General features: G+C 37.5%; 1 protein-coding gene and 1 pseudogene across 12 annotated transcripts in view; one reads left to right on the forward strand and one right to left on the reverse strand.

Annotated features, from left to right (window-relative positions):
- The window catches only part of INPP4B (inositol polyphosphate-4-phosphatase type II B), a 1031775-nt gene that overhangs the window by 283449 nt on the left and 722805 nt on the right, over positions 1–25521 (forward strand). For 3 of the 12 annotated variants that reach the window (XM_089302448.1, XM_089302451.1, XM_089302450.1), the window contains exon 1: positions 7774–9747. The exons of the other annotated variants lie outside the window; for them this stretch is intronic. The gene's annotated coding sequence lies outside the window, so the exon portion shown is untranslated. Of the gene's footprint in view, positions 1–7773; positions 9748–25521 lie in introns of those variants that run through there. 12 annotated transcript variants of the gene reach the window in all.
- On the reverse strand, positions 14405–15080 carry LOC100347591 (BAG family molecular chaperone regulator 2 pseudogene; annotated as a pseudogene).

Below are 25521 nucleotides of genomic sequence, written 5' to 3' on the forward strand. Positions count from 1 at the left end.
AGGTGGATTCATCATCCTTTTTGTCCTGATGTCATCATATGCTCAATTCTTGGTTGTTCACAAAACAGACATCCTTGTGTGTGTAGCAGACATTTTTTACTGTGGTCCTCTGATCCTCATTTTGGTGTTCACACTGTTTGATCTGTTCCCTCAGAATGTTGAGTGTAACCTGTGATTTTCTTCCAGTAGTAAATTTTTTCCTTTACTAATCAATAGCAAAGGGTAGCAGGAAACAGTTTATTGATGTAAATTGTTATGCAACATCATGGGTTTGTTATGTTATAGCATCTCTCTTTCTGGAGTCTCTCTCTAGTTTTTACAAATTTAACAGCAAGTTTTGGAAATTTCCTAAAACAAGGGTCTGCGAGACCTTCACAAGTAGAGGACAGCGCTGGTGAATAGCCAGAAATCGGTGATTTCTAATTAGAGTGATTGCATACAAAGACAACAATTACGAAGTTCAAAGCACTGTTGTCTTCCACATACAAAAACAAACTCTGTTCTGGAGATGGGTACCAATATTTTGCAAATGAGAAAATTAGCAGTGAAGAATAAACTAAATGCTAATATTCTTGTGACTGATAAATGCTACACTTGAGACTTAGTCTGGCTATGCTGATTTCCACCTTAACCCATGTCTCCATGAATTGCTTTTGCTTTCTCTTCCCATTTGCGTCATGTGGTTTAATATTGCCCGTAATGATGATCATAGAGTTAGACATAAATAATAAAATGCCATGAAAATCTCAGTGACAAACCACTCTATCTCTTCCCAGCTTTGCCTTCAGAGATTTCATATCAGTGCCTAGAAGTTGGCCATGATAGGAAAACAAAGATAGCAAACATTATACACTAAGGCTTGATTTTGTTGTTTTGTTAATTATCTAGGCTTAAGCAAGTGACAGACAAAATGTTAATCATGCAGATTAAACTTAAAAGTGGTTAATAGCACCAAAACTGGTCACAGTATAGTCTAATTATAGTCATAATTTGGTATGAATACAAAAGTAGAAAAAAATCAGTAACATTATTTCAGAAATCAATGACTATATGGCATTTAATAGAGTATTATATATCTTATTGTTTATAAATTATTTGCTCCATTTAGCTTTATATGTATGTGTATGTTTCTATACATTCATTACTCTTATTGCAAATCACCCATTTATATCTATAAAAATTACAATAAATGTACAAATTTATATTTATATGCCTATATGTACATGTTTCTGCATGCTGATTAAACAAATCACCAGTTTCTTTATATCTTTATTTTTTTAAAGGTGTATTTATTTGAAAGAGTTACAGACAGTGAGAGGTAGAGACAGTGAGAGGTAGAGAGTCTTCCATTCGCTGGTTCACTCCCCTGATAGTTGCAACGGCCAGAGCTGCGCTGATCCAAAGCCAGGAGCCAGGAGCTTCTTCCTGGTCTCCCATGTGGGTGCAGGGGCCCAAGCACTTGGGCCATCTTCTCCTCCTTCCCCAGGCCATAGCAGAGAGCTGGATAGGAAGTAGAGCAGCTGAGATTAGAACCGGTGCCCATATGTGATCCCGGCGCTTCAGGCCAGGGCTTTAACCCGCTGCGCCACAGCGCCGGCCCCCTGTATCTTTTTAAATAAAGTATTTCCAAATAGCATGAATGTTAAAATAGAAACTATAGCATATTCTGCCGGTGCTGCTAAATGCTATTATGTTTGAAATACTCTTTGTAAGCATTGTGGACTTGATTCTGAAATTTCTATTACAGTGGGTAGAGATGGATGGGTGCTGTGTTACAGGACAAACCATTGAATGAGACTACATCTACAGATCTTTTGATCTAAAGGGTCTAAATTAAGACACTGCTGTAAAGCTGCCACAAAATACACCAAACACTGGAGTTAGAGCAAAGGTTTATTGTTGGGATGTGGGAAGCCCGATCAGGTGGGGAAGGGTGAGAGAGGAGGAGAGCCTAAAAGACAGAGATCAGGAGAGACAGCACGTGTTTGGGAACAGGTCCTTGTAAACCTTTGCCAGGGAGCGGGCAGGTAAGTAGGAACAGAAAATCTCATTAGGGGATGGGTGGAATTGACACCAATGGTTGGGCCATATGGTCTCCTGGCTTCCAGAAATGGCAGCACGGGTTGGGGAGTAGAGCCTAAGATTGTGACACAGATAAGACTGTGCCATTTTACTAACAACTGCAGTGAGAGGAAGGTGCGTAAGGGAGAGGGTGGATGAATGGGTCTGAAAAATGACGTTTCTTCATTTCTTTCTCTTGGAGAAATGTTTACATATATTATATTTTTTAACTTTAGTATTTCCTTTTTAAAATATTTTTTATCTATATGAAGAGAAGGAGTGAAAGAGAAAGGTCTTATATCTGCTGTTTCACCCCTCAATGGCTACACAGGCTACGGATGACATAGGCTGAAGCCATGAACTTCATCCGGGTCTCCCACATGGGTGGCAAGGGCCCAAATACATGGGCCATCTTCTACTGCTTTTCCTAGGCTAGTAGCAGGGAGCTGGATTAGAAGCAGAGCATCTGGGACATGAACCAGCACCCATGTGCAATGCTTGCATTGCAGGTAGTGGCTTAACCCACTATGCCACAATGCAGGCTCCAGCTTTAATATTTTCACTTTAAGTTACCTACAAATACTGTTCTCCTTGTCAATAGGTTTTCTCATGTGATATTGCTGTTATATTGTTCTCATTTGGAATCCTTGGTGCAGATAAGGAAGTTACAAAGCGATCATGAAGAACAATTGGTCACAATGTAAGAAGTCATATCTAAGATCTTACTAGATAGAATGCATGAAGTTAAAGACACTTTATTTTCAAAAAATCTCTTTAATTCAACTGTAAGGGCAGTTTATACTTTGGGCTTTGGAGATGGCATTTCCAAAGAATACATGCTTTTACTTCTGTCTTTTTCTATTTTAGATCATTCCTCCACTAGAATATAATTCTATTATATCAAGGATTTTTGCCTGCTTAATTCAGTGCCATATCCCAGAACCAAGTAAATGCTTGGTGCATATTAAAAGCTCAATAAATATTTGTTAAATGAATTAACCCCATTGGGTGAGAATGCAGCTGTATTACATGTGGATTATCAGAGATCACAAATGATATCCAAGTTAGTTAAAAAGCATTAGAGCCCCCACTCCACAGCCTGGATTATTTATAACATCCTTGTAAGGGCAGAAACAGGGGTTCCATGTCTTCTATGTAAACTGAATGCAGAATGTGGTTTTACACACAGCACCTTGAATTATTTGATCAACTAGGTAGGAGAAAAACATGGTAAATTTGGGAGTAAAGATTTAATAATAAAATATAATTATTTTAAGCTTCATTTTTGTGACACAGCATTGATTTTATCACATTTATACTACATCTGGTTTCACCACAGCTTCTGCATTAAGAAGACAACATGAGATTGAGCCAGGTGATGTAACTAATAATAGTAGCATTTGTTGAGTGTTTCAAATATGCCATCACTGTCCTCAGCACTTCATGATTGGTACCTCATTTAATATTGACAGAACCTCTGTGAGTTATTCATTCTGATCATTCTGTCTTATTGATGAGAAATTAGGGTCTCAGTGGTGTTTATATCATTGTTTTTTTTTGTTGTAGAGCTCTTAAGTTCATGACAGCAGCAATAAAAATATCTTGGAAAGGCAGTGAGATATAGCAGGAGAGAAAGCAGGTGATAGAAGCAAAGCTTTTTCAGTTAATTATAACTGGTCAATTCATAATACACTGTGGCCCTCGGTATTCTCATCTGTAAAATCAGAATAGATATTCAAAGTCCTCTGTAGCTTAGAGAAGTATTTTGATGATTCTTGTGTTGGTTTTTCTCCTCGAAAGGACCTACCTATTGTTTCTGTCCCGTGGGAACTCTGTCATCCTTTTTTCTTTTTCTGTTTTACCCTTTTTGTTTGGCCTTTCATCATGATTGTGTTGCACTATGATTGAATGGGATTTCAGACTGAACTGAGAGCCAAATATTATGCCTAACACTTCCTAAGGGAAACCATTTTCTACAGTAAATTTCTCTACTTTTGACCCTTATAAGAGTTGAAAGCTGTTTCAGCTAAATTAAGGATTAACAGGGTTTTGTTGAATGGCTTGAGACTCTCAGTGCTCACTGAATGATATTTAGTGAAACTGTGTTCTGATTTCTACTAAACCCACATTTCCATTCATCCATGCATTTGTTCATTCACCCATCCAGCTACACAGCAAACATTCAATGAAGCCTGCCCATCTGGAGCTGGTATCATGGTGGATCACAATGAGTGTTACTGGCCTTAGTTCAGGGAACTATGCAGCTGAAGGCAGGAAATTGCTGTATAGATGAACAAAGGTTTAATGGCATGTTGTGGCAAGTGCTGTATGAGAATTATGTACTAGTTATTAAGGGACTATGAGAAATCTTGCTAAATTTGACAAAACTGGCCAGGGAAGCTTTTATTGAGAAGAGGATATTTTGTTGAATCCTGACAATTTTGAAAACTATTTTGTTGATGAATTGGTGGTTTTTCTGTCCCTAGTGAGGCCAGGACAAAAGTTGTCATGAGAACAAGGTATCTCAGGGGATTTGGTGTCTAACCTTCAAGTCACTTTGTTCAAGGTAATTCTGAAAGTGACTGTGGAAACAGCATTTAATGCTAGCAGGGCCTGATTATAATGTCTGCATGAAAGATAGAAAATGCTGACACCAAATTATGAAGCAGGATTGATCATGTTGGGCTGTGTCCGGGTGGGCAGGCTTGGGTGGAGGGTGAGATTTGAACAGGACCCTAAGCACAGATAGAAGGCTGACCTATTCCAGGTCAGGGAACAGATAAAGAGGAGGTTGAGGAATATTTCAGGTGGGGATTGTAGAGTAGAGGGAGTGAACCAGTTTGCCAAATGAGGTTGGTGTGAAGACTATCTTTGTTAGAATGGAAAGGTTAGCTGTAATTTGCTTTTTTAGACTTAATTGAAATCACCAGCAGATTAGTGTGATGTGCAGTTGTCAAAGACCAGAAAGCCTTTAGAACAAGAGATAAAATTCATGGAAGCTAATACTGACAATCCAAAAAAAACAGTTTTTAGAATTGGTTGACTAAGAAGCTGAAACATACAGCTTGGGAATGTAAAAAATGGCTAAATCTTCACACACTTAGTAGTCTCGGTATAAATCTGAAAAGTATTTCATTCATTCATTTGTGTATTCATTTACTCACCTATTAGATTAGTATTTACCAAGTGCTTTTTGTGTATCAAATGCTATTAGGTACTATTTATCAACATAGTTTTCCAAAATATCACTTGGTTAAAATAGAGATGTGTGTTTTCTTTAGCCATCTGATTCTCTCTACTTTTGAAATAATCTGATTCAAATTAACTCTTTAACATTCCATTTGCAAAACTACCATCCTTATTGATACTGTGGCCTCAAATAAAGCTTATTTCCACTTATTGGGACAATGTTTTCAATCTGTAGATAGGTATCTTTTATTTTTTATTGTGAGGAAATAATTATATGATTTATGAAATAATTTATAAAGATGAGTACATGTGATAAGAATACTATTAAATAGAATTCATAACAAAGATTCTTAGGCATATTTGAGGCACATATAACCATTATTGGCTTACTTGAAACATAAATGGTAATCAGTATATGTGAATAATGATTAGCCAACTTCTTTTATGTTCTTAAATCAAGTGGGAGATAATGGATAGGTTAATTTGCTTGACTGTAGTAATCATTTGACTCTATATACTATACCAATACATCATATTGTATATCTTAAATACTTATAATTTTAAAATATTTAAAACATTTCTCAGTTTAGTTAGATTAGAGTGAAAAATATGAAGGTATGTGATCAAACTGAAAAATCAGAAAAAGAAGAAAGAGAAAAATAAGGAAAATAGGCGATAGGTAAATTGGGTGCTTTTCTGAACTATGAATAATATGAATTTCCAGTTGAGCATGCTAAGACTCCAATCCCATTTTTCCCCTCTACTACTTATATCCCTTTTGTGATCTTCTATTTTGGGGAAACAGCCCCTGACTGAGTGAGGATTCCTGGAACTCTGGGTAGGTAAGTTGGAGTTAGTTAAAAGCAAACTTTTAATAAGAGCCAGGTAGAAAACTAGGAGAGTAATTATGTGATTAACTTTTAGGTAAGAAAGAAAGTATAATGAAGGATATTGGGTTGTCATAGAGGAAAAGCATATGTCTTCTTTTGGTGATAAGGGTTGAGTGGGTGAAATGTAGCAAGAGAAATTTGGGGGGCCAGTGCTGTGGCACAGCAGGTTAACACCCTGGCCTGAAGCGCCAGCATCCCATATGAGCGCCAGTTCTAGACCTGGCTGCTCCACTTCAAATCCAGCTCTCTGTTATGGCTTGGGAAAGCTGTAGAAGATGACCCAAGTCCTTGGGCCTCTGTACAGTGTGGGAGACATGGAGGAAGGTCCTGGCTCCTTGCTTCAGATTAGTGCAGCTCCAGCCGTTGCGGCCAACTGGGGAGTGAACCAGTGGATGGAAGACCTCTCGCTTGCTCTCTCTCTGCCCCCCCTGCCCCTCCTCTCTGTGTAACTCTGACTTTCAAATGAATAAATAAATTTTTTTAAAAAAATAAATTTGGTCTGAAATGAAGAAGGTAAGTAAAATTCATTAACCATTAGTTGTTGAGTGGTACACCTGTGCTATGAATGGTAAAATAAATGATTAAGAATTCATCTGTGGCCCCTGAAAGCATTTACTTATATGCAGAAATATTGAAATGTTTTAGGCTATTTAAAAGTTGCTAATGTATTATTATTATTATTATTTTTGGTCAGGCAGAGTTAGAGAGAGAGAGAGTATTATAGACAGACAGACAAAGGTCTTCCTTCCGTTGGTTCATCCCTTAATGACCGCTAAGGCCAGTACTGTGCCAATCCGAAGCCAGGAGCCAGGTACTTCCTCCTGGTCTCCCATGTGGGTGCAGGGACCGAAAGACTTGGCCATCCTGTACTAGTACTCGGCGCCCCAACCGGTACTAGAACCTGGGGTGCCAGCGCCGCAGGTGGAGGATTAGCCAAGTGAGCCATGGAGCCGGCCACTAATGTATTTTTTTTCTCTTCTTTTGAATATAGTTTAAATGGCCTAACCATGGAATGTCTTCTGTGTGTTAGGTTTCCTTTCAAGAACAGAACCGACTCAGATCCTGCCTTCATGTGGCTTCTAGTCAAATGTACAGTTTTAAGCCTTCTCTCTCAAATTGGTTACAAATTAATTTACCTTCAGAATTTGTATTTTATCCCTCTCTCATCAGTTCATGAAATTTTAAGAAATGTTAGCTCTGTTACTTCCTAATGATAAAATTGCAGTAAATTACTAATTAATTTTCATAGTGTACTGAAAATTTTCTGTGGCTTTAGGATCAAGTATAATGAGATCTCTAATTTTTGAGTGTTCAGAAGCAATGTGGCTCCTGGGATTTCATTGTTTACCAAGAGAGCATGTAATTAATGTTACTGAAAATCAGTTAATTATTTGGTATGAAAGAAAATACATAAAGAAGCAATATTAGTCCTTTTCTGTTGGTTTGTAGACACTGAAAAACAGTGTGACTTCTTTAGTGTACATCATAGTTTTCTATAGGGAGATGCAAATGAATTTTTTCTAAGGTTTATTTGTTCTTTACTTTCTACAAATTTTGGAGAAGAATGATTCTCATTGACCCTTGTATTTCACTAACCAATAAAACAATGTATCATATTTCATAGAAGGAAAGAAAAATGTAGACCTATGTATTTCCTATATAGAGAAAATGTATGTATGAGAAATGACATGGGTTAAATATTTACATTTTTTAATGGATCAAATCACAATAGTCTCTCAGTGGTGGGAGGAAAACCTGTGGACCTATGTTTTATATGAAAGGTTTCAAGAAAAAAGATACATATCCAGTGAGCTATTAACATGTTAATTTGGATTTTAATGATAGCTTTAACATTGAAATTGATTTTCTTAGAACATAATTATCATATTTGAATTACCTATATGTTAGAGAAATCTTTATATAACTACACTGAAGAGAAAGGAAAAAAATTACCAGCATAATGTAGTGTTCAGGGTAGAAATCCTATCACAGACTACCCAAGTTTCAATTCTTTTTTGCTCAGTGTCTCTCATCTGTAAAAATAAGTATGTCAACAGTGTTGCCTCCATAGGTTTGTTTTTATACAAGTCCAGTGATTTCATATTCAGAAAGGACTTACAACATATTTGGCACACAATGGAGCACTATGTGGTTGTTAATAAACACAAATAAATAAGTCATTCCTTTTTGGAGTAAAAATATATTTAAAAATAGGAAGGTTTTTTTTTTTTTTTCTTTTTTTAGCAACAGTAAACCATGCTTATTTGAAGTGGTAGGGAGTTTTGCATGTTCCTTTGGTGTTAATTTTTGTGTCTGTTTTTCTAGTTCTTAGATGCTGATATTACACCCGAAACTTCTGTTTCTACAATTTTTTTCTTATTGAGTTTTCTTGCATATTGTAAAACATCATGGCAGATGGTTTTCAAGGTTATGTAAGAATAATTTTTTTCCTTTAATTTCATCAGGAAAGCAGTACTTCTGTGATAGGAATAAAGGGTTATGACATTGCTAAGAGATAGATATTTTCTGTTTCAGAAGGCTATAGAATGGAACAAATATTGGCAAGAATTATCCTTTACTTGTTCCAAATACAAGGTCAAAATTTAACTAAAGAAAAATGTGTAGTTTGCCCTTTTCTTATTGGCATCCAGTAGCCAACTAGAATTTGTCAGACAGTGGGGGGAGGGGGGCAAAAAGTAGGTACATGTATGCAGTCTTTCCCACCTATGCTAATATACAAACTAAAAATTATGTGGTATTAAATAATTCTTTAATCTGATCTCTCATTTATCTAAACAATTTTAGTTAAGTGTCACACTTAGTTTATTTTTTTAAGTTTTAGTCTCATCATAACATTTGCATTTGAAAAAGTCTTTATGACCTATAAGTATTAATGATAATCCTTTTTCAATTACCATATGAGTTTGTTCATATGCCTGTAAAATGTTTCTTAAGCTACTAGTTACCACCTACTGAGAAGTTAAAAAACTATATATATGTGTGTGTGTATATATATAAAATCTGTTGGGCTGTTTTTCAACAGAGAAGAAATTCTGTCTAAGTCCTGAGTAAGTGCTAAATTGAAATGTGTCCTATCAAATAATATCTCCTTCAGTAGCAGTTAAGTATGTTTATAATTATCTAACAGAATTGTTAATACATTCCTTCTGATTTCAATACATCAGTGATGAAGGGGGGAAAAATCCTCCCCTTTTATTTTAGAGATTTGCCTTATCTAATTTGCATATTTAAGTGCCCAGTTTTTATTAGCTTGTTTAGAATACTTAGGGATTTACCTGATATTGAGTAGAGAGAAAAAGGAAACCTTGTGAATAGCGACAAAGTCCAAGGTCCACATCTTTTATTTCTTCATTTGGTTGTTGCTTACACATTTTCTAATTCCTGCCTGTATGTGAGAAAACGGGAAGTGTTCCATGCCAGCCCGCTGATTTCTGGATGAGTCAAGCATTCAGGTGGTTCTGCAGTAGACTTTGTACCTGGGTGAGTCACCAGAAGTGATGAGGTTTCAGGTCTTACAAAAGAAGCCCAGAGCTGGAAACCAACTTGAAACTGCAAGAAACGATTTCAGAAGAAAAAAACGCGCTGGGTAAGCTTGGGCTGTGCCTTCTCCCTGTAATTTAGAATTCTACCCAGTGACAGATAGAAAAAGAGGAAAGGAGAGAGGTAAAGGAAAAATCAGAACCAAACTAAAATCGGGAGAGAATGAGAGGGGAAAGATTCCGCGCTGAGTTTACAGTCAATCCTATTTTATCTCAAAATCGTAATCTTTAACTGAAGCTTCCCTCAACCTGCTAGTCTAACTAGTCTCCTGGAGGATCTATTTTGAAAATATGGTTGTTTGAGGTGAGCAGTATCATAAGTTCGTATTTCAACTGCAAAAAAGTAGAGTATAATTTGAGAGTACCTGAATTAGAAATGCTTTTTCGTTGTTTTCAGGAGAATAAATAAGTAAACAGCAATAATGAAAAGCCTGCCTTAGAGTATGCAATGAGCTCTGGCTAGAGGAGGATTTAAGAATGTGATTACTTTGGCGGTGGTAATGTAAGGCAAGCACTGTGTTTGCGTCAGGGATATGCCCTTTTGTCTCTGCTTTTCTCATTACATAGGTATCTGTTTCACTATTACAGGTATTGGATGTAAGGAAAAAATATTGAACGGCAGCAAACTTATTTCAGCAGATATTACTAAAGCTTTTAATGCATTTCCTAAAATGAAGGCGACTTCTCATTCACCCTACCCTTTCTGCAGACTGAGCTGCTCTGCTTCTTTCAGCCTCATCTTCTCCCCTTATCACTGAGGGGGAGAGTCAAGAACCCTTCTGGCCACCAGGAGGTGACTGTGGGAACATAATGAGCTACAGTTAGCTATCAGCAACTTGCGCCCCAACCCTCATTTCCTGTGAAGGCTGTTATGCCCTTGGGCCCAGTGTGTTGATTGCCTGGATACTCTGTCGATCCTCAGAGTTAACCTGCGTTATGTTGCTGCCTATGTATTAAAATTTATGCAAAGGATCATATGCCACTTCAGTGTAGTTATTCAGCATGCAACACTTGCCAAACTATACAGGGAATGAAGACTGAAACTCTTAGCTTCAGTCTGCTCTTAAAATAGGCTGAGAGACGGAGTGAATATTAAATGACTTCCGTTGTCTTTCCCAGCTAACCCCTATGTAAATATTTGAGTGCAGAATCAGATAACAATCTGTAATTGAGTGGATCATCTCTGAGGTTGACTAGGCTCTCAGAGTCACTATCAGAAACCATAGGAATTTCTGTATATAATCTTTGCTTCTGCCTAAAGCCCACCAGAATTCACAGATGAAAACAGAAATCCTCTTTTGCTTTTTAATTAGTCACTTATGATTTTGTACATGTCTGATTGCTTTTGTACTTAGAAACTGATAGTAAAAGAGGTTTGCATTTCTTTTTAGTTCCTTGCAAAGTTCCAGTGTACACAGAAATTCACATGGGCCACAGAAACTTCTGACCTGAGAAGTACTTGTGTCCCTGAATGCCTTCGTAGGTGTTCTCCTTGAACTCAGTTCCGTGCCAATCACAATTTGTCCGATGTGTTATCCTTCCTTCCTGGGCTGCAGCCATGCCTTTCATGATGTCTGCTAGACATTCCAGTTAGGAAATCTCAGTTAGACATCAAACATCTTTGGAAAACCAGATTCCCTTCTCTCTCCTTCTGACCCACCTTCTGTCCACACACCTGGGTGCCCAGTTTAATAACCAGGTACCTTTCATTCTGTACTTCTGCATTCCTTTCACATCCAATGAGTGGAAAAATCATTTTGATTATTCTTCATATTATTTCTCTGCTCACTCTCCTCTCCTCCACTTCTGTAGCCATTACCCTAGTTGAGATGATTATGACGATGTGCCTGAAATAATGTAATAGATCCCTTACAGGCATCAGCGCCATGCATAGTTTTCATTTCCACCCCCTTCATTTGGTATCCTACCCTCTGCTGTCAGCTCCATCTCCTTGAAGCACAGCTCTCATCCTGTGATTTTTCTTCTTAAAATTCCCTAAATGAATCTCTTCGTGAACCTATGAAGGACAGTCTGAAAGCATGTACCTCAGTGTGTGTATTGATACTCAATACGTTTGCCCTGATGTTTTTTTCATATTTAAATTCAGCTTTGGCCAGTGCCGTGGCTCACTAGGCTAATCCTCCGCCTTGCGGCGCCCGCACACTGGGTTCTAGTCCCGGTCAGGGCGCTGCATTCTGTCCCGGTTGCCCCTCTTCCAGGCCAGCTCTCTGCTGTGGCCAGGGAGTGCAGGGGAGGATGGCCCAAGTGCTTGGGCCCTGCACCCCATGGGAGACCAGGATAAGTACCTGGCTCCTGCCATCAGATCAGTGCGGTGCGCTGGCCGCGGCGGTCATTGGAGGGTGAACCAACAGCAAAAAAAGGAAGATCTTTCTGTCTCTCTCTCTCACTGTCCACTCTGTCTGTCAAAAAATTAAAAAAAAAAATCAGCTTTGAATTTTGGGTAAGGGTACCAAAAGTGGTGTTGTGACCTTCGTAGAATACCATGTCAGAAGGTACTTGATGTTAATCTGTTCCATTACTGAAAGTGTTAACTGTGATCATTTGGTGATGATGTTGTCTGTTAGATATCCCCACCATGTTTCTTTGTACTTAGCAATTGTCTTATGAGGAAAAAAATAGATTATTTAAATACTCTTATTTATCATACCTTTAGCACTAATTTTAGCAACCAGATGGTTCTCTTCTGAAACAAATATTACTATGGTGTTTGTCAAATAGTGATTTTTCTGTTTGAATCATTCCTTAATGTATAGATACTAGTGGAATTTTATAGCAAGGGGAAATTTTCCCTTTTCCTTTACCTATTTATTTATCCATTCATTTGTTTATATTAGTCCAGAGATGTGAATCCTTCTGTGATTGTAAGGATTCTAATATATTACAATCAAGGTATATTTTGATTAGTCATAGTTCCCAGGTTTGACCTTTATGAGCCTCATTTACATTGCCTTTTGGAATGTACCTATTCTTTTTTAAAGCACTTCCATATTTTCTGGAATATATTTTAGGTTCATCCTGTACTTCCTTTGCCCTAGGCCTGGAATCAGCTATTTCTTTAAGGAGCTATGATTTTCTTTTGTTGGAGACTAGTGTTCAGAAACCAAGGTCAGGGCATTCGGTGGGATCATTGGTCCTGTAGTATCACAGTACCTGGGCAGGAGTCCTAAAAGTTGTCAAGGTCACAAACACAAAGACTGAGAAGTGGTTTCATATTAAAATGATGGAGACATCACAACTAAATGCCAAGTGTAATTTTAGACTTGGACCAAAAAGAGCATTACTGTAACAACTGGAGGAATTTGAAGAAGTTCTTTGGATTAAACAGTATTGTACTATAATCTTAAACACTTTTATCTACCCCTTTTGTCAAATCAAAATACATGACCACATGTATCCCAAATTGAAAGGTCTAAGCGGGAAAAGTTTGAGCTAGGAAAAAAATAATTCAGGGAAGGAATGAAAATGTACTTAGTGGTCTAACTTTGCATTTAATATTTTTGAAATAAATTATGTGCACCAAAAATCATTTAATTAATCTCCTTTTGATGAATATGTATTGTTTTTCCAAGATAATATATGTGGCTATTTAAACATATTTATGCATACATTTTGAGTGTCTTTTATTTATTTATATATATATAATGTTAGAGAAAGTTTAATGCTCAGTGTTGGAATGATTTCGGTGAAATGGCTACATTTTAAATACTAAAGATAGTATGAATTGATAGAACTGATACAAAAAAATTGGAAATATGTGTCAGGCTATGAAACTGTATATACCCTTTGACCCAATAAATCCACTGCTGAAATTTATACCAAGGAAATAAAAAAAGAAGGATGAATCTCTATATACATAAATATACTGTAGTAATGGCAGCAAAATGGAAACAACCTAAATGTCCAATAAGAGGGGAACAGGTTAAGTAAATTGTACGACTGCACGAAATAGAGCTTTTCAAGTTGACAAGTAGACAGACCTTATAGCAGCATTTAGCTTAAGGAAAAGCCAAGTTACAACATTGTAATTTTAGAGAAGTTACCCATTTGAGAGAAGATGAAATGTATATAGTATTGTTCACAGTGGTGAAATTACAAGTGACTCTCATATTTTATGTCATGTTCACAAACCACATATTATCCACATATTATGAGATGCACAGAAGTTCAAAATGATTTGATTATAGATGCCTTTAAAAAGAAACTGAATGAGAAAATGTAAGGAAAGACTCTTATTTTGTGATTCCTTTTGTCCCTCTAAACATAGCGCTGTGCTAACACTAGGCGTGTAGTAAGTGTGTATGTTGCCTAAGGGGAAAGCATGACTAGGCAGATTCCCCAGGTACCCAAGTGTTTCCTTGACAGAGAAAGCCTGGGAAAGAGAAGTGGTGCTTTGCCCCATGAAGAATGCTTACTGACCCCCCCATACTTTACATAGAACAGAAAAAAACATAAGTAATATGCTAGATCCTAGTACAAGAATTCTATGTAAAATCTAGATAACTAAAATAGTTCTGGTTTTAATTGATATTCACAAAACTGCTGGCACTGGAAATATTTTCCTCATCTGAAACAACTGTCAGTATCAAATGCGTGGTTAGCTCTAACACAAAGAACTAGTTTTCATTTAAAATAGTACCTTACCATTTTTACATCATTATTTGTAAATGCTCTTAGGTTTAAAGACTAATTAAATCTGCTTTCAGCATTTTGTTGTAGAGTTTTGGAACCGATTCCTTTAAAATGTTCTAATAGCTTGATAGCTTTGTCAGAGTTTTCACTGTTTCTAATCTTCTCTTAATTTTCTTCTGATCTTCAAGAGCACAGCCGATTACTATGGATTGAAATTTGTGATCAACTGGCCCTGGTAGCACCTCAGATGAGCAGGCACTGTAGAGTGACGTTAAATGACTCTGAACATTTCCCAGATAATCTAGAAACTTATTGACCACATCCTCAATAATCCTTGTGGCATGTTTTAGGGATTCTGGATGCTGTGGATTTCTAATTGTTTCTACTGAAACTCCAACAGTGAGGGTTTGTCCCATCAAGCGGGTTCACAGTCAGATTTAATTCTCTTTCTCCATCGCTGATCTGCCTCACGTCCTGGCTATTATGGATACTGTGGATCATTTCCAGAAAAATTTCCTTCTTTTGCTCAGCAGCACTGGCTGCTTCTTTCAAAGCCTCAACCCTGAGCGCCAGCTGGTCCAGACTCTCCAGCAAGCAGCTGGTGTGGTTGGACATGGAGGAGGAGCGCCAGAAGCGTCCCTCATTGGCTTTGGCGTTAATATTTACCCAAGCCATCTGTTGAATGTCTTCTACATTGTTTGATGAGTACCATAAAAGGAAATATTTGCTATTAGCTGTCATTTATTACATACTTTATGTGTGCAATATCAGATAATATTTCTTAAATATTATTTGAAATGCTTACAATAAACTTGTTCTTATTTCATAGATGAAAAAATGCATCTTCGCAGAAGTAATTTCTTGAAGGTGTTGCAACAGAGGATGAGAGGCCAGGACTCAAACCACACTTATCATCTTCTAAAGCCCTGAATTATTTTTATTTTTACTTTTTAAAATGTATTTCATTTACAAAAACACAATTTTAATCCACTTTATAATCACAAACTTAATTCACCACTAACCACAATATTCAACAAATGAAAAATAGGAAGGCCAGATCCACAAGATCCACAGATCCACAAGAGTATAAACAAGGGCCAAAAACAACAATCATACCACAAGATGTCTGGTGAATTCCTATACATTATTTTGTAATCTATATTAACTGCCACATATCAGAGAAGGCATATGACATTTGTCTTTTTGAGACTTACTTCACTAAGCAAAATGGTTTCAAGTTACATGCATTTTGTTGCAAATGGCAGGATTTCATTTTTTATGGCTGAATAGTATCCCATTATACATAAAAAAAAAAAAACATATTTTCTTTATCCTGTCATCAGATGACAGACATCTGGCTTGATTCCTTATCTTAGCTATTGTGAATTGGGCTGCAATAAACACAGAGGTGCACTTTTATATGATGACTTCATTTCCTTTGGGTGAATTCCCAGGAGTGGGATGACTGAGTCATATGGTAGGTCTATATTCAGATTTCTGTTGGATCTCCATGCTTTCTTCCATATTGGTTGTACTAGTTTACATTCATATCAACAGTGTATTAAAAGTACCTCTTCCCTCACATCCTCACCAGCATTTGTTTTTTGATTTTTGGATGATAGCCATTCTAATCGGGTTGAGGTGAAACCTCTTTGTGGTTTTGATTTGTATTTCACTGATGGCTAGTGATCCTGAGCATTTTTTCATGTGTCTGTTAACCATTTGAATTTCATCCTTTGAAAAATGCCTGTTCAAGTCCTTTGCCCATTTCTTAATTGGGTTGTTTGTTTTGTTGTTGTTGAGTTTCTTAAGTTCTTCATACATCCTGGATATTAATCTTTTATTCACTGAATAGTTTGCAAATATTTTCTCCCATTCTGTCAGTTGCCTAATCACTTTGTTGAGTGTTTCCTTTGAAATTCAGAAGGTTCTTGTAATCCATAAACTGTACTTTGGAAATTTATATTCATTAAGTAAAAGTAAAAAAAAAAAAAAAAGAAATTCAGAAGGTTCTTAGCTTAATGTAATCCCATTTGTCTATTTTGGCTTTGATTGCTTGTACTTCTGGGTTCTGGTACAAGAAGTCTCTTCCTGTGCCAATGTCCTGTGGAGTGTCCCCATTGTTTCCTCTAGTAATTTTTTGGTCTGACAGGTTTAGGTCTTTGGTCCATTTTGAATTGATTTTTGTATAAGGTATAAGGTGTAGGTCTTGTTTCATATCTGTGCATGAGTAGATTCAATTTTCCTAGCACAATTTGTCAAAGAGACTGAACTGTCTCCAGGGATTGATTTCAGCTTATTTGGCAATGAATAGTTGGCTAAAGATGCATAGATTAATTTCTAGAGTTTCTATTCTATTCCATTGGTTCAAATGTCAGTTTTTGTGACAGTACCAGGCTGTTTTGATTACAACTGCCTGGTAGTATGTCTTGAAATCTGGTATTGTGTTGCCTCTGGCTTTGATTTTGTTGTTTAAGATTGCTTCACCTGCTTGTGGTCTCTTGTGTTTCCATATAAATTTTAGCATCTTTTTTTTTTCTGGATCTGAGAAGAATGTCATTATTTTGGTTGGAATGGAACTGAATCTGTAAATTAATTGCTTTCAGTAAGATAGATATTTTGATATTAATTTTTTCAGTCTATGAACAGGGCAGAGTTTGTGTATTTCTTTTATTTCTTTCCTTAATGTTTTGTAATTTTTTTGTAGCAGTCTTTTTCATCATTGGTTAAATTTATTACAAGGTTTTTAAGTTTTTCATAGCTATTGTGAATGATAGTGATCTCATAAGTTCCTTTTCAGCCATGGCATTCTCAAAGTATGCAAATGCTATTGATTTTTGTGTGTTGATTTTATATCCTGTAACTATGCCAAACTCTCTTAAGAGTTCCAATAATCTGTTCATGGAGTCTTTTGGTTCCCCTTGTACATAGGATGATTTCATCTGCAAGCAGGGATAATTTGCCTTCCTACTTTCCAATTTATATCCCTTTGCTTTCTTTTTCTGCCTAATAGCTCTGGCTAAAACTTCCATAACTATATTGAATAGCAGTGGTGAAAGTGTACATCCTTGTCTGGTTCCAGATCTTAATGGAAATGCTTCCAATTTTTCTGCATTCAATATGATGGAGATTTATCATATATTGTCTTGATTGTGTTGAGAAATGTTCCTTCTATACAAAATTTACTGAGTTGTTTCTAATGAAGGTGTTGTATATTATCAAATGATTTCTTTACACCTGTTGAGAATCTTATGGTTTTTGTTTTTCAGTTTGTTAATATGATGTATCACATTTGTTGATTTGCATATGTTGAACCATTCCTGCATACCCAGCGATAAATCTCACTTGATCCAGGTGAATTTTTTTTCTTTTCTGTTATTGGATTTGATTAGCTAGTATTTTGTTTGCTGATTTATTGTCTAGTTTATCTGTCCATTGATGAAAGTGCAGTGTTGAAGTCTGCCATTATTATTGTTTTGGAACCTATGTATCTCTTTAGATCCATTAACTTTTTAAATTTTTTAAAGATTTTGTTTATTTCTTTGAGATGTAGAGTTACAGTAAGAGAGAGGGAGGAACAGAAAGTTCTTTCATCTTCTGGTTCACTACCCAAATTGCTGCAATGGCTGGAGCTGGGCTGATACAAAGCCAGGAGCCAAGAGCTTCTTCCAGGTCTCCTATGTGGGTACAGGGGCCGAAGCACTTGGGCCATCTTCTACTACTTTTCCAGGCCATAGCAGAGAGCTGGATTGGAAGAGGAGCAGCTGGGACACAAACCGACATCCATATGAAATGCCAGAGCTGTACCTGGAGACTTATCATACTGTGCCACAGTGCCAGCCCTGGCCCCAGCCTCTGACTTTTGTTTTAAATAGCATTACAACCTTGCATTGGATGCATGTACATTTACTATAGTCACATCTTCCCATTGAATTGTTCCCTTAATCATTGCATAATGCACTTTTTTGTCTCTTTAACAGTTTGTCTTAAAGTATATTTTTTCTGATACTTGAATGACTATTCCTGCTAATTTTTCCTTTGTATTAACATGGAATACCTTTTTTCATTCTTTCATTGTTAGTCTGTGTGTATTTGTTACATTTCTTGTAGGCAGCATATAGATTGATCTTGTTTTTTAATCCACCCAGTCTAGTTTTTAATTGGAGAACAGGGCCATTTAGACTCAAGGTTGTTATTGATAAGTGATGAATTTGGTCCTACCATTTTTCCATAAATATTCCTATGGTTTGCTTTGGATTTCCTCTGTAATTTTGCTAGGAGAATTTCTGCCTTCACGTTATTTTCATTTCTATCCTCTTTTTCTGTGTGTACCACATCCTTAAATACTTTTTGTAAGACTGGATGAGTGGCAAAAAATTCCTTGAATTTCTAGGTTATTTTTGGGTGGTCTTTATTTCACTTTCCTTTTATTAATGAGAGCTTTGCATGGCACAATATTCTTGTTGGCAGTTTTTGTTTCTTTTAGGACTCGGAATATGTCTCCCATTCCATCCTAACTTGTAGGGTTTCTTATATTAAATAAAATCTTAGTCTAATTGGGGATCTGTGAAGGTAATCTAGTATTTTGGTTGTGCACATTTTATAATGTTTTCCTTATTTTTTGCTATTGAAAGTTTGACAAAAAGGTGCTATGATGATTTTCTTTGATAATGTCTATTAGGAGGTCTTTGTGCTTTCTATGTTTAGATGTCCCTATCTTTCTCCAAATTAGAGAATTTTTCTGCTGTTATTTCACTATATAAGCCTTGTAATCCATTCTCTCTTTTCATACCTTCAGGAACTTGTAAGACACATATTTAGCCATTTGATGATTTTCCATAAATCTTGAACACTATTTTTAGTGTTTCCTTTTTTCTGAGATTTTTCCAAGGATTTGTCTTCTATTTTGCATATTCTTTCTTCTGCCTCACCAAGTTAGCTATTGAGGCTTCCATTGTAATTTCCATTTGACATATTGAATTGTTAATTTCTAATATCTCAGTTTACTTTCTCTTCGGTATCTCTATCCCTTGGCAAAAGTTTTTATCCATGTCATGTATGGATTACTTATCTCATGTATTTGCTTCTGTATGTTTTTGATTAACCTTATGATCATTCTTTTGAATTCTTTTTCATGGATTTTATCTGTCTCTTTTTACATCCTGATATCAAAGTGTTTTGTGTTCCTTTAGGGCAGTCATATTTTCTTCCTTGTTCATATTTCTTATATTTCTGCACTTATGTATTGTAGAAACATTTATTGGTTTTTTTCTACTGATGGCTTTTATCATTGAAATATGTCTCTGTGTATTAATGGAGTGCCTTTTCCTTCAGTGCATATCCAGACATGTGTGCTGGGTTTGACCAGGGAGCTCTGGTCATTGTTTAAGGCTGAGGCAAGAGACCAGGGTGACACCCATGTTGGACATAGTAGATCTCCTAAGTTTTCAGTAGTGGAGAGGGTATGATCATGTTGGCTGGCATGATCACAGCCTCATCTCCTCTCTTCCACGGTGATCAATGCTTGGGGTTAGCTCACTACAGTGGCTACACATCCCACTCATGCAGGTACATGTACTGTGGAAAGGATCTGTGTGTCTTCTTTGTGAGCATGGTATCTGTGGTGACCTACCCCAGGCATTTTGGGAACTCTGAGCCTCTAGCTGGACACAACAACTCCCTGAGACCCAGCTGTCCCCCACACTCTCCTGTGCAGTCACACCACCATGAGCCTGCCCAATCATGGGAGATAGCAGAGGCATTCCCATAGCTAGCTAACTGTGGGTGCTGTGTCTTGGAGTTTGAGTCCAGGAACCTGTGGTATAGTGGTAGTAGGGGAGTGCTGCATAGTCCTAAGTGGATACCTGCCCCCTCCCAACTCTTCAGGCCAAACTCAAAATCAGTGAGCACCATGGATTAATCTCTCCAATATGCCTTGTCATATGCATGCACATGAGCCACCAAAACCTCTACTCACATTAAGATGGCACTTCTTCCCTACTTCCCTTGGTAGGGGATGGGGAGAAAGAAATGTACTACCCCTTCATAGAGTTAGGTGGGCAACCTGCTCCCTGCCAGCACTCCAAGCTAGACTCAAATTCAGTGTGGTCCGTAAGGTTCTCCCTCAGGCACTATTACCCATGACATGGGCTGCCACCATTTTCTCTCACCTTCCCACAGGAGATGGCATTTTCTGCTGTCCCCATCCGTGAGAGTCGTTGGTAGTGTACATGCTCACAGCAGTGTGCTTGCATCCTCCATGATGCTCCTTGGCTTTTCTCCTCTTTTTGCAGAATTTCCATTGCAAATGTCTCTCCAACTCTCCCCTGGGAATGCAACCACTTCACCTTTCCTCTGTTATCTTCCCTTGATCAAAGTCAGCATGTCCTTTCCTTATTCAGCCATCTTGAATTTTTCCTATGCATACATTTGGAAACATTTGATCCTTACCTTAAGACACTTCTTGAAGTTAAATAATTTATGGAATATCCAAAAGCAATATGAAATCATGAAAATATTATGTAGATAAGAGTTTGGCAAAAGATAGCCTATGAACCATATTGCCTTACCCATTTACATTTTACTTGAGGTGATTTTCCTGTTGCCATTCAAAAGAAGTGAATAGTTGAAGCAGAGAACATAAGGCTCAATAAGCCTAAAGGATTCATGGCTTTTATAGACTATGTTTTCAACCATGATAGACTATTAATATGCATGATGATTATATTGTTGGGTGATAGTCATTTCATTACATGAATATAATTCAAATCCTATTTGATTCTATTTATTTAAAATTATATATGGATAGGAAGACTCAAAGTTGTTCATCAAAATGTGTAAGTGGTTATATACTTATTTGCCTTCTTATTTTCTGCATACTTTACATTTTGTTCAAAGAGTTCCATGAATTCTGTCTTTACTTCCTGATAACTTCTCCATATACTCAAGTAATTTAGTCTTCTGCACCCAAAACCCTAATGAAGCTGGACTGGCACTGGTCACAGGAGACTTTAAATGGCACGTTTTAATTCCTAAGTAGGGCAACCACATATTGCACTCTGCCTGGAGTAATGCTGATATCTGTTGGTGCAGTGACATCACTTTTGCCATGTTTTTAACTTTGTGATAGTTTCTTCCCTGCCCTGTAAGCTACTCATCATCTGTTACATGTCTTTTAAGTGCTGATGTTCAAGTGGGCTATGACCTTGACTCTGTACCTTCTCATTCAATTCATTTACCCTGAAACTCTGTTCTTCACCCATGGTTTGATTTACCACCTAGTTACTAATGGCTTGAAAGTCTCTGTCTCTGACTTCTAAAGCTTTGCTTCCTGGGCACCTTCAACATATCTCAGATGTAATTTCATACGGGTGACATCATGGACATCCTCTTAACCCCACCACACACTCTTTCAATCAACAAAATTCCCTGGCAATTTACTCTTCTAATATCCCACACATTGGTCCTCATCCTTACTATCATAATCATGTATATTAATAGTCTATCCTTACTAGTTGAGGTATTTTGGTTTTGTTTCTTTTTCTGAGTGCCTTAAAATACTCACCGAACCACATCCAGAAAATGCTTAAATCTTATCTGAAAATAATATGAGAATGCCTGAGAGTCATTCTTTTTGTTGAAACACTTGAGACCTCCCATTGCCTACAATGATGTTTTTTAAAGTGTGGCCCATGAATAACTTGCATCAGACCCTCCAAGATCACATGTTAAAAAGCAAAATTAAAAAAAAAAAAATTGAAGGGATCATGGATCCACCAAAGAGTTATTGAATCAGAATTTATGACTCATGGAACACTCAAAAACCTCAATTAAAAAAAAAAAAACCTGCTTGCTTATTTTTTTTAAAGATTTTATTTATTTGAGTTATAGACAAAGAGGGGGGGAGAAAGAGAAAGTCTTCCATCAGTGGTTCACTCCCTAAATGGCTCCAACTGCCGGAGCTGGGCTGACCCAAAGCCAGAATCCAGGAGCTTCTTCCAGATCTTCCATGTGAGTGCCAGGGCCTAGCATTGGGCCATCTCCCATTACTCTCCCAGTCCATAACAGCTGGATTGGAAGAAGAGAAGCTGGGACATGAACTGGTACCCATATAGGATGCCAGCATTGCAGGTGGAGGCCTAGCCTACTAAGCCAAATCCCCAAAGCAAATTTTTTTTTGACAGGTAGTGTTAGACAGTGAGAGAGAGAGAGACAGAGAGAAAGGTCTTCCTTCCGTTGGGTCACCCCCCAAAATGCCTGTACAGCCAGTGTGCTGCGCCAATCCGAAGCCAGGAGCCAGGTGCTTCTCCTGGTCTCCCATGCGGGTGCAGGGCCCAAGCACTGGGGCCATCCTCCACTGCACTCCCGGGCCACAGCAGAGAGCTGGACTAGAAGAGGAGCAACCAGGACAGAATCCGGTGCCCCAACCGGGACTAGAACTCAGAGTACCAGCACCACAGGCTGAGGATTAGCCTAGTTAGCCATGGCGCCAGCCCCCAAAGCAGATTTAAAGACAGACAGAGAGGGAGAGAAAGGTGGTGGTGGTATGTGTGGGGGAAGCAAGAGCTTCTATCGTCTGGTTGACTCCTCAGCGTGCCAGGTCCAAGACCTTCTTTTCTTCCCTGTTGAAGGCAGGAGCTCAAACACTTGGGTCATCTTCTGCTGCCTTCCCCAGGCCATTGGCATGTAGCAGGATCAGAACTGTAGCAATGGAGACATAAACCAGTGCTCATGTGGGATGACAGCTTCAGAGGTGGCAGCTTTACCTAATATACTACAATGCTGGCCCCACAAAAACTCTATCCTTAACACCACCAGTTGATTTTAATGTGACCTAATAGTTGAGAACTATATCAATAAGCTTCTTCCCAAAGTATTTCTGGAAGCATCCAAAGTCTTTTATTCACATCTCATTTCTTGCCATTCCCTAAAATCTTATTTTCTCCTACTAAAAAATCCCCATATCTCCATGCTTATACTTTTGTATTTCACTTCTACCTAATTTTACCATGCCCTTTGCCTGAAATATTTCCCACATACATCACCTGATCTTCTTACAAATCTATTTCAAGTCCTCACTCCAGTCTCCTCTAATCCAAGCCTTCTTGACATTCCCAGGTGAATTGCATATTACACCATGTGCTCCAGAGAGTTCTGTTTCTAAAATGTCACTATAATATCAATAACTGGACCATGAGCACTCATCCTGTAGAAGCTCTGGAAGAAAGTGCTGGCCTCTGGGCTTGCTCAAATGGAAATGATAGGTTCTGAGAAAGACATAGACAAGGAAAAGTCTGCGAAAAACTGCAAGTTCTTTTGAGGCATACTTTTAGAACTGCCAAAATATTATTTCTTCTACTCTATTACCCAAAGCAAGTCGAAATACCAGCCCAAACTCAAGGATGAGCAAATAGACTTCATTTCTTCCTTGGAGGCACTAAAGAATGCATTGTGACTTTTTAAATTTTTGCGCTGTACATGGGTCTAATGTATATGAAGTGATGAATGAAATCCAATATAAGTATAAAATGGATTCCTGTTTTCTATGGCCATCTCTACTCTCTATCACCTTATAAATAGGCCTTATTTAATTTTAAATCACAAGGCATTCCACTGCCAAATTTCACTGTTTCTTTTCTAGCTCTGTTACTTAACGCCTCTATTAGTCTCTGTTAGAGTGCACTTTCCATCTATTCATGAGAAATAGATAAGGATGTACTGTTTGGTTAGTTATCTGAATGTAAGTCCTCAAATGAAGCCAACATTCCAAGGTACAGCAAACTATAGACACAGTGTGATAATGGACATGTTGCCCCCTTCAACTAAAAAAAACACATTTTCATATAATTGAATTTTACCTTACTTTTTCAGCTTTACTGACTTAAAATTGACAAATTCCTGCCTTCATTCTGTCATATCAGTTGACCTTTTTCTTTTCCAAAGCAGTGTTCATCTTTCTGCCTACTAGAAGTACTCCTCCTTGCTAAACAGAGCTTCTTATAAAGGACAAAGCCCTCTTGGGAGCACAGCCATTGGCATCTATTCAAGTAAAGTTAAAGATGCTTTAGGATTTGTTATTTGTCTCTACACATTCTTATCTTGATTTCCACAGTAGTCTGGAAACTTCCACCATACTGGTCTTTAATCTCATGCTCTCTTCAGGAAAAGAAACATAGCAATTGTCTAATATCTGCCAGTAAATGGGAAGAGAGAATGTCATAGAAATTATTAAGTAGGCTTTTGGTTTTTCTAGCCTAGGTATCATTTGCTTCTTTAATTTTCCTCCTCATGGATTCTGAATGAAATTTTTAGAAATCCTTTTTTTTGGTATATCAAAGTATATATTATGGAAGCACATGGGAACTGGATAATTGTTTTTTAAAAACAATAGGATTCCTTTCTTATTTTCAAGGGCACCTTGGTTGCAAATACTTCCTTGTTTCTTATCTCCTTGAAACTTGGCATCCAATTCTGATATTCATTGAATGAAAAAAAAAATCCAAGAATTTGCTTTGTGACCCGGGATATATGGGATGTAAGTGTGTGTTGCAAAACTTAATGCATAAAGCTGCTGTTTTTGATACAGTGTGGCTCAGGGAGAGATGGGAGTTAGCTGCTTGTAATGAGAATTTGATGTGACTAGAAATTGAACAGGAGCATCTCTTTATTGAAGGTGCTGAGCCTTATAACAATCATTCGGTGGCAGAAGTTATTGTTTTTCACATTAGTTTTCGACTTTAAAACCTTTCAGCACCTCATAAGAAAATCTCTATCCTTGTTTAGCAATAAAACAAACCTTGGGAAGTTTTCCTTTACATCCACATAGAGCAAAATACTATAGTGACCCCTCCCTTTACAAAGCTGCTTCAATTTTTCTCCGTAGTGAAGTTCTTCTTTTCCTCTTTCTGAATCAGGACTGCCCTCTGATGAAAACAAGAAAGATGTTCTTCAAATTGTAGTTAGAACCTTCTTAAAACAGGCACATACATGAGATTTCCTTACAGATCTCCAGAAGAAAATGAGTCCCCAGAAATTCTTGAATCAGGTATTTGAATTGATGTTTAAAGAAAAAACATTCTAGGGCCCAGTGCCATGGCGTGGTAGGTTAATCCTCTGTCTGCAGTGCCGGCATCCCATACGGGCACCGGTTCTAATCCCGGCTGCTCCACTTC

The sequence above is a fragment of the Oryctolagus cuniculus genome, chromosome 8, assembly GCF_051225735.1.
Source record: "Oryctolagus cuniculus isolate XC-2025 breed Fujian yellow rabbit chromosome 8, ASM5122573v1, whole genome shotgun sequence".
Classification (NCBI taxonomy): Eukaryota; Metazoa; Chordata; class Mammalia; order Lagomorpha; family Leporidae; genus Oryctolagus; species Oryctolagus cuniculus.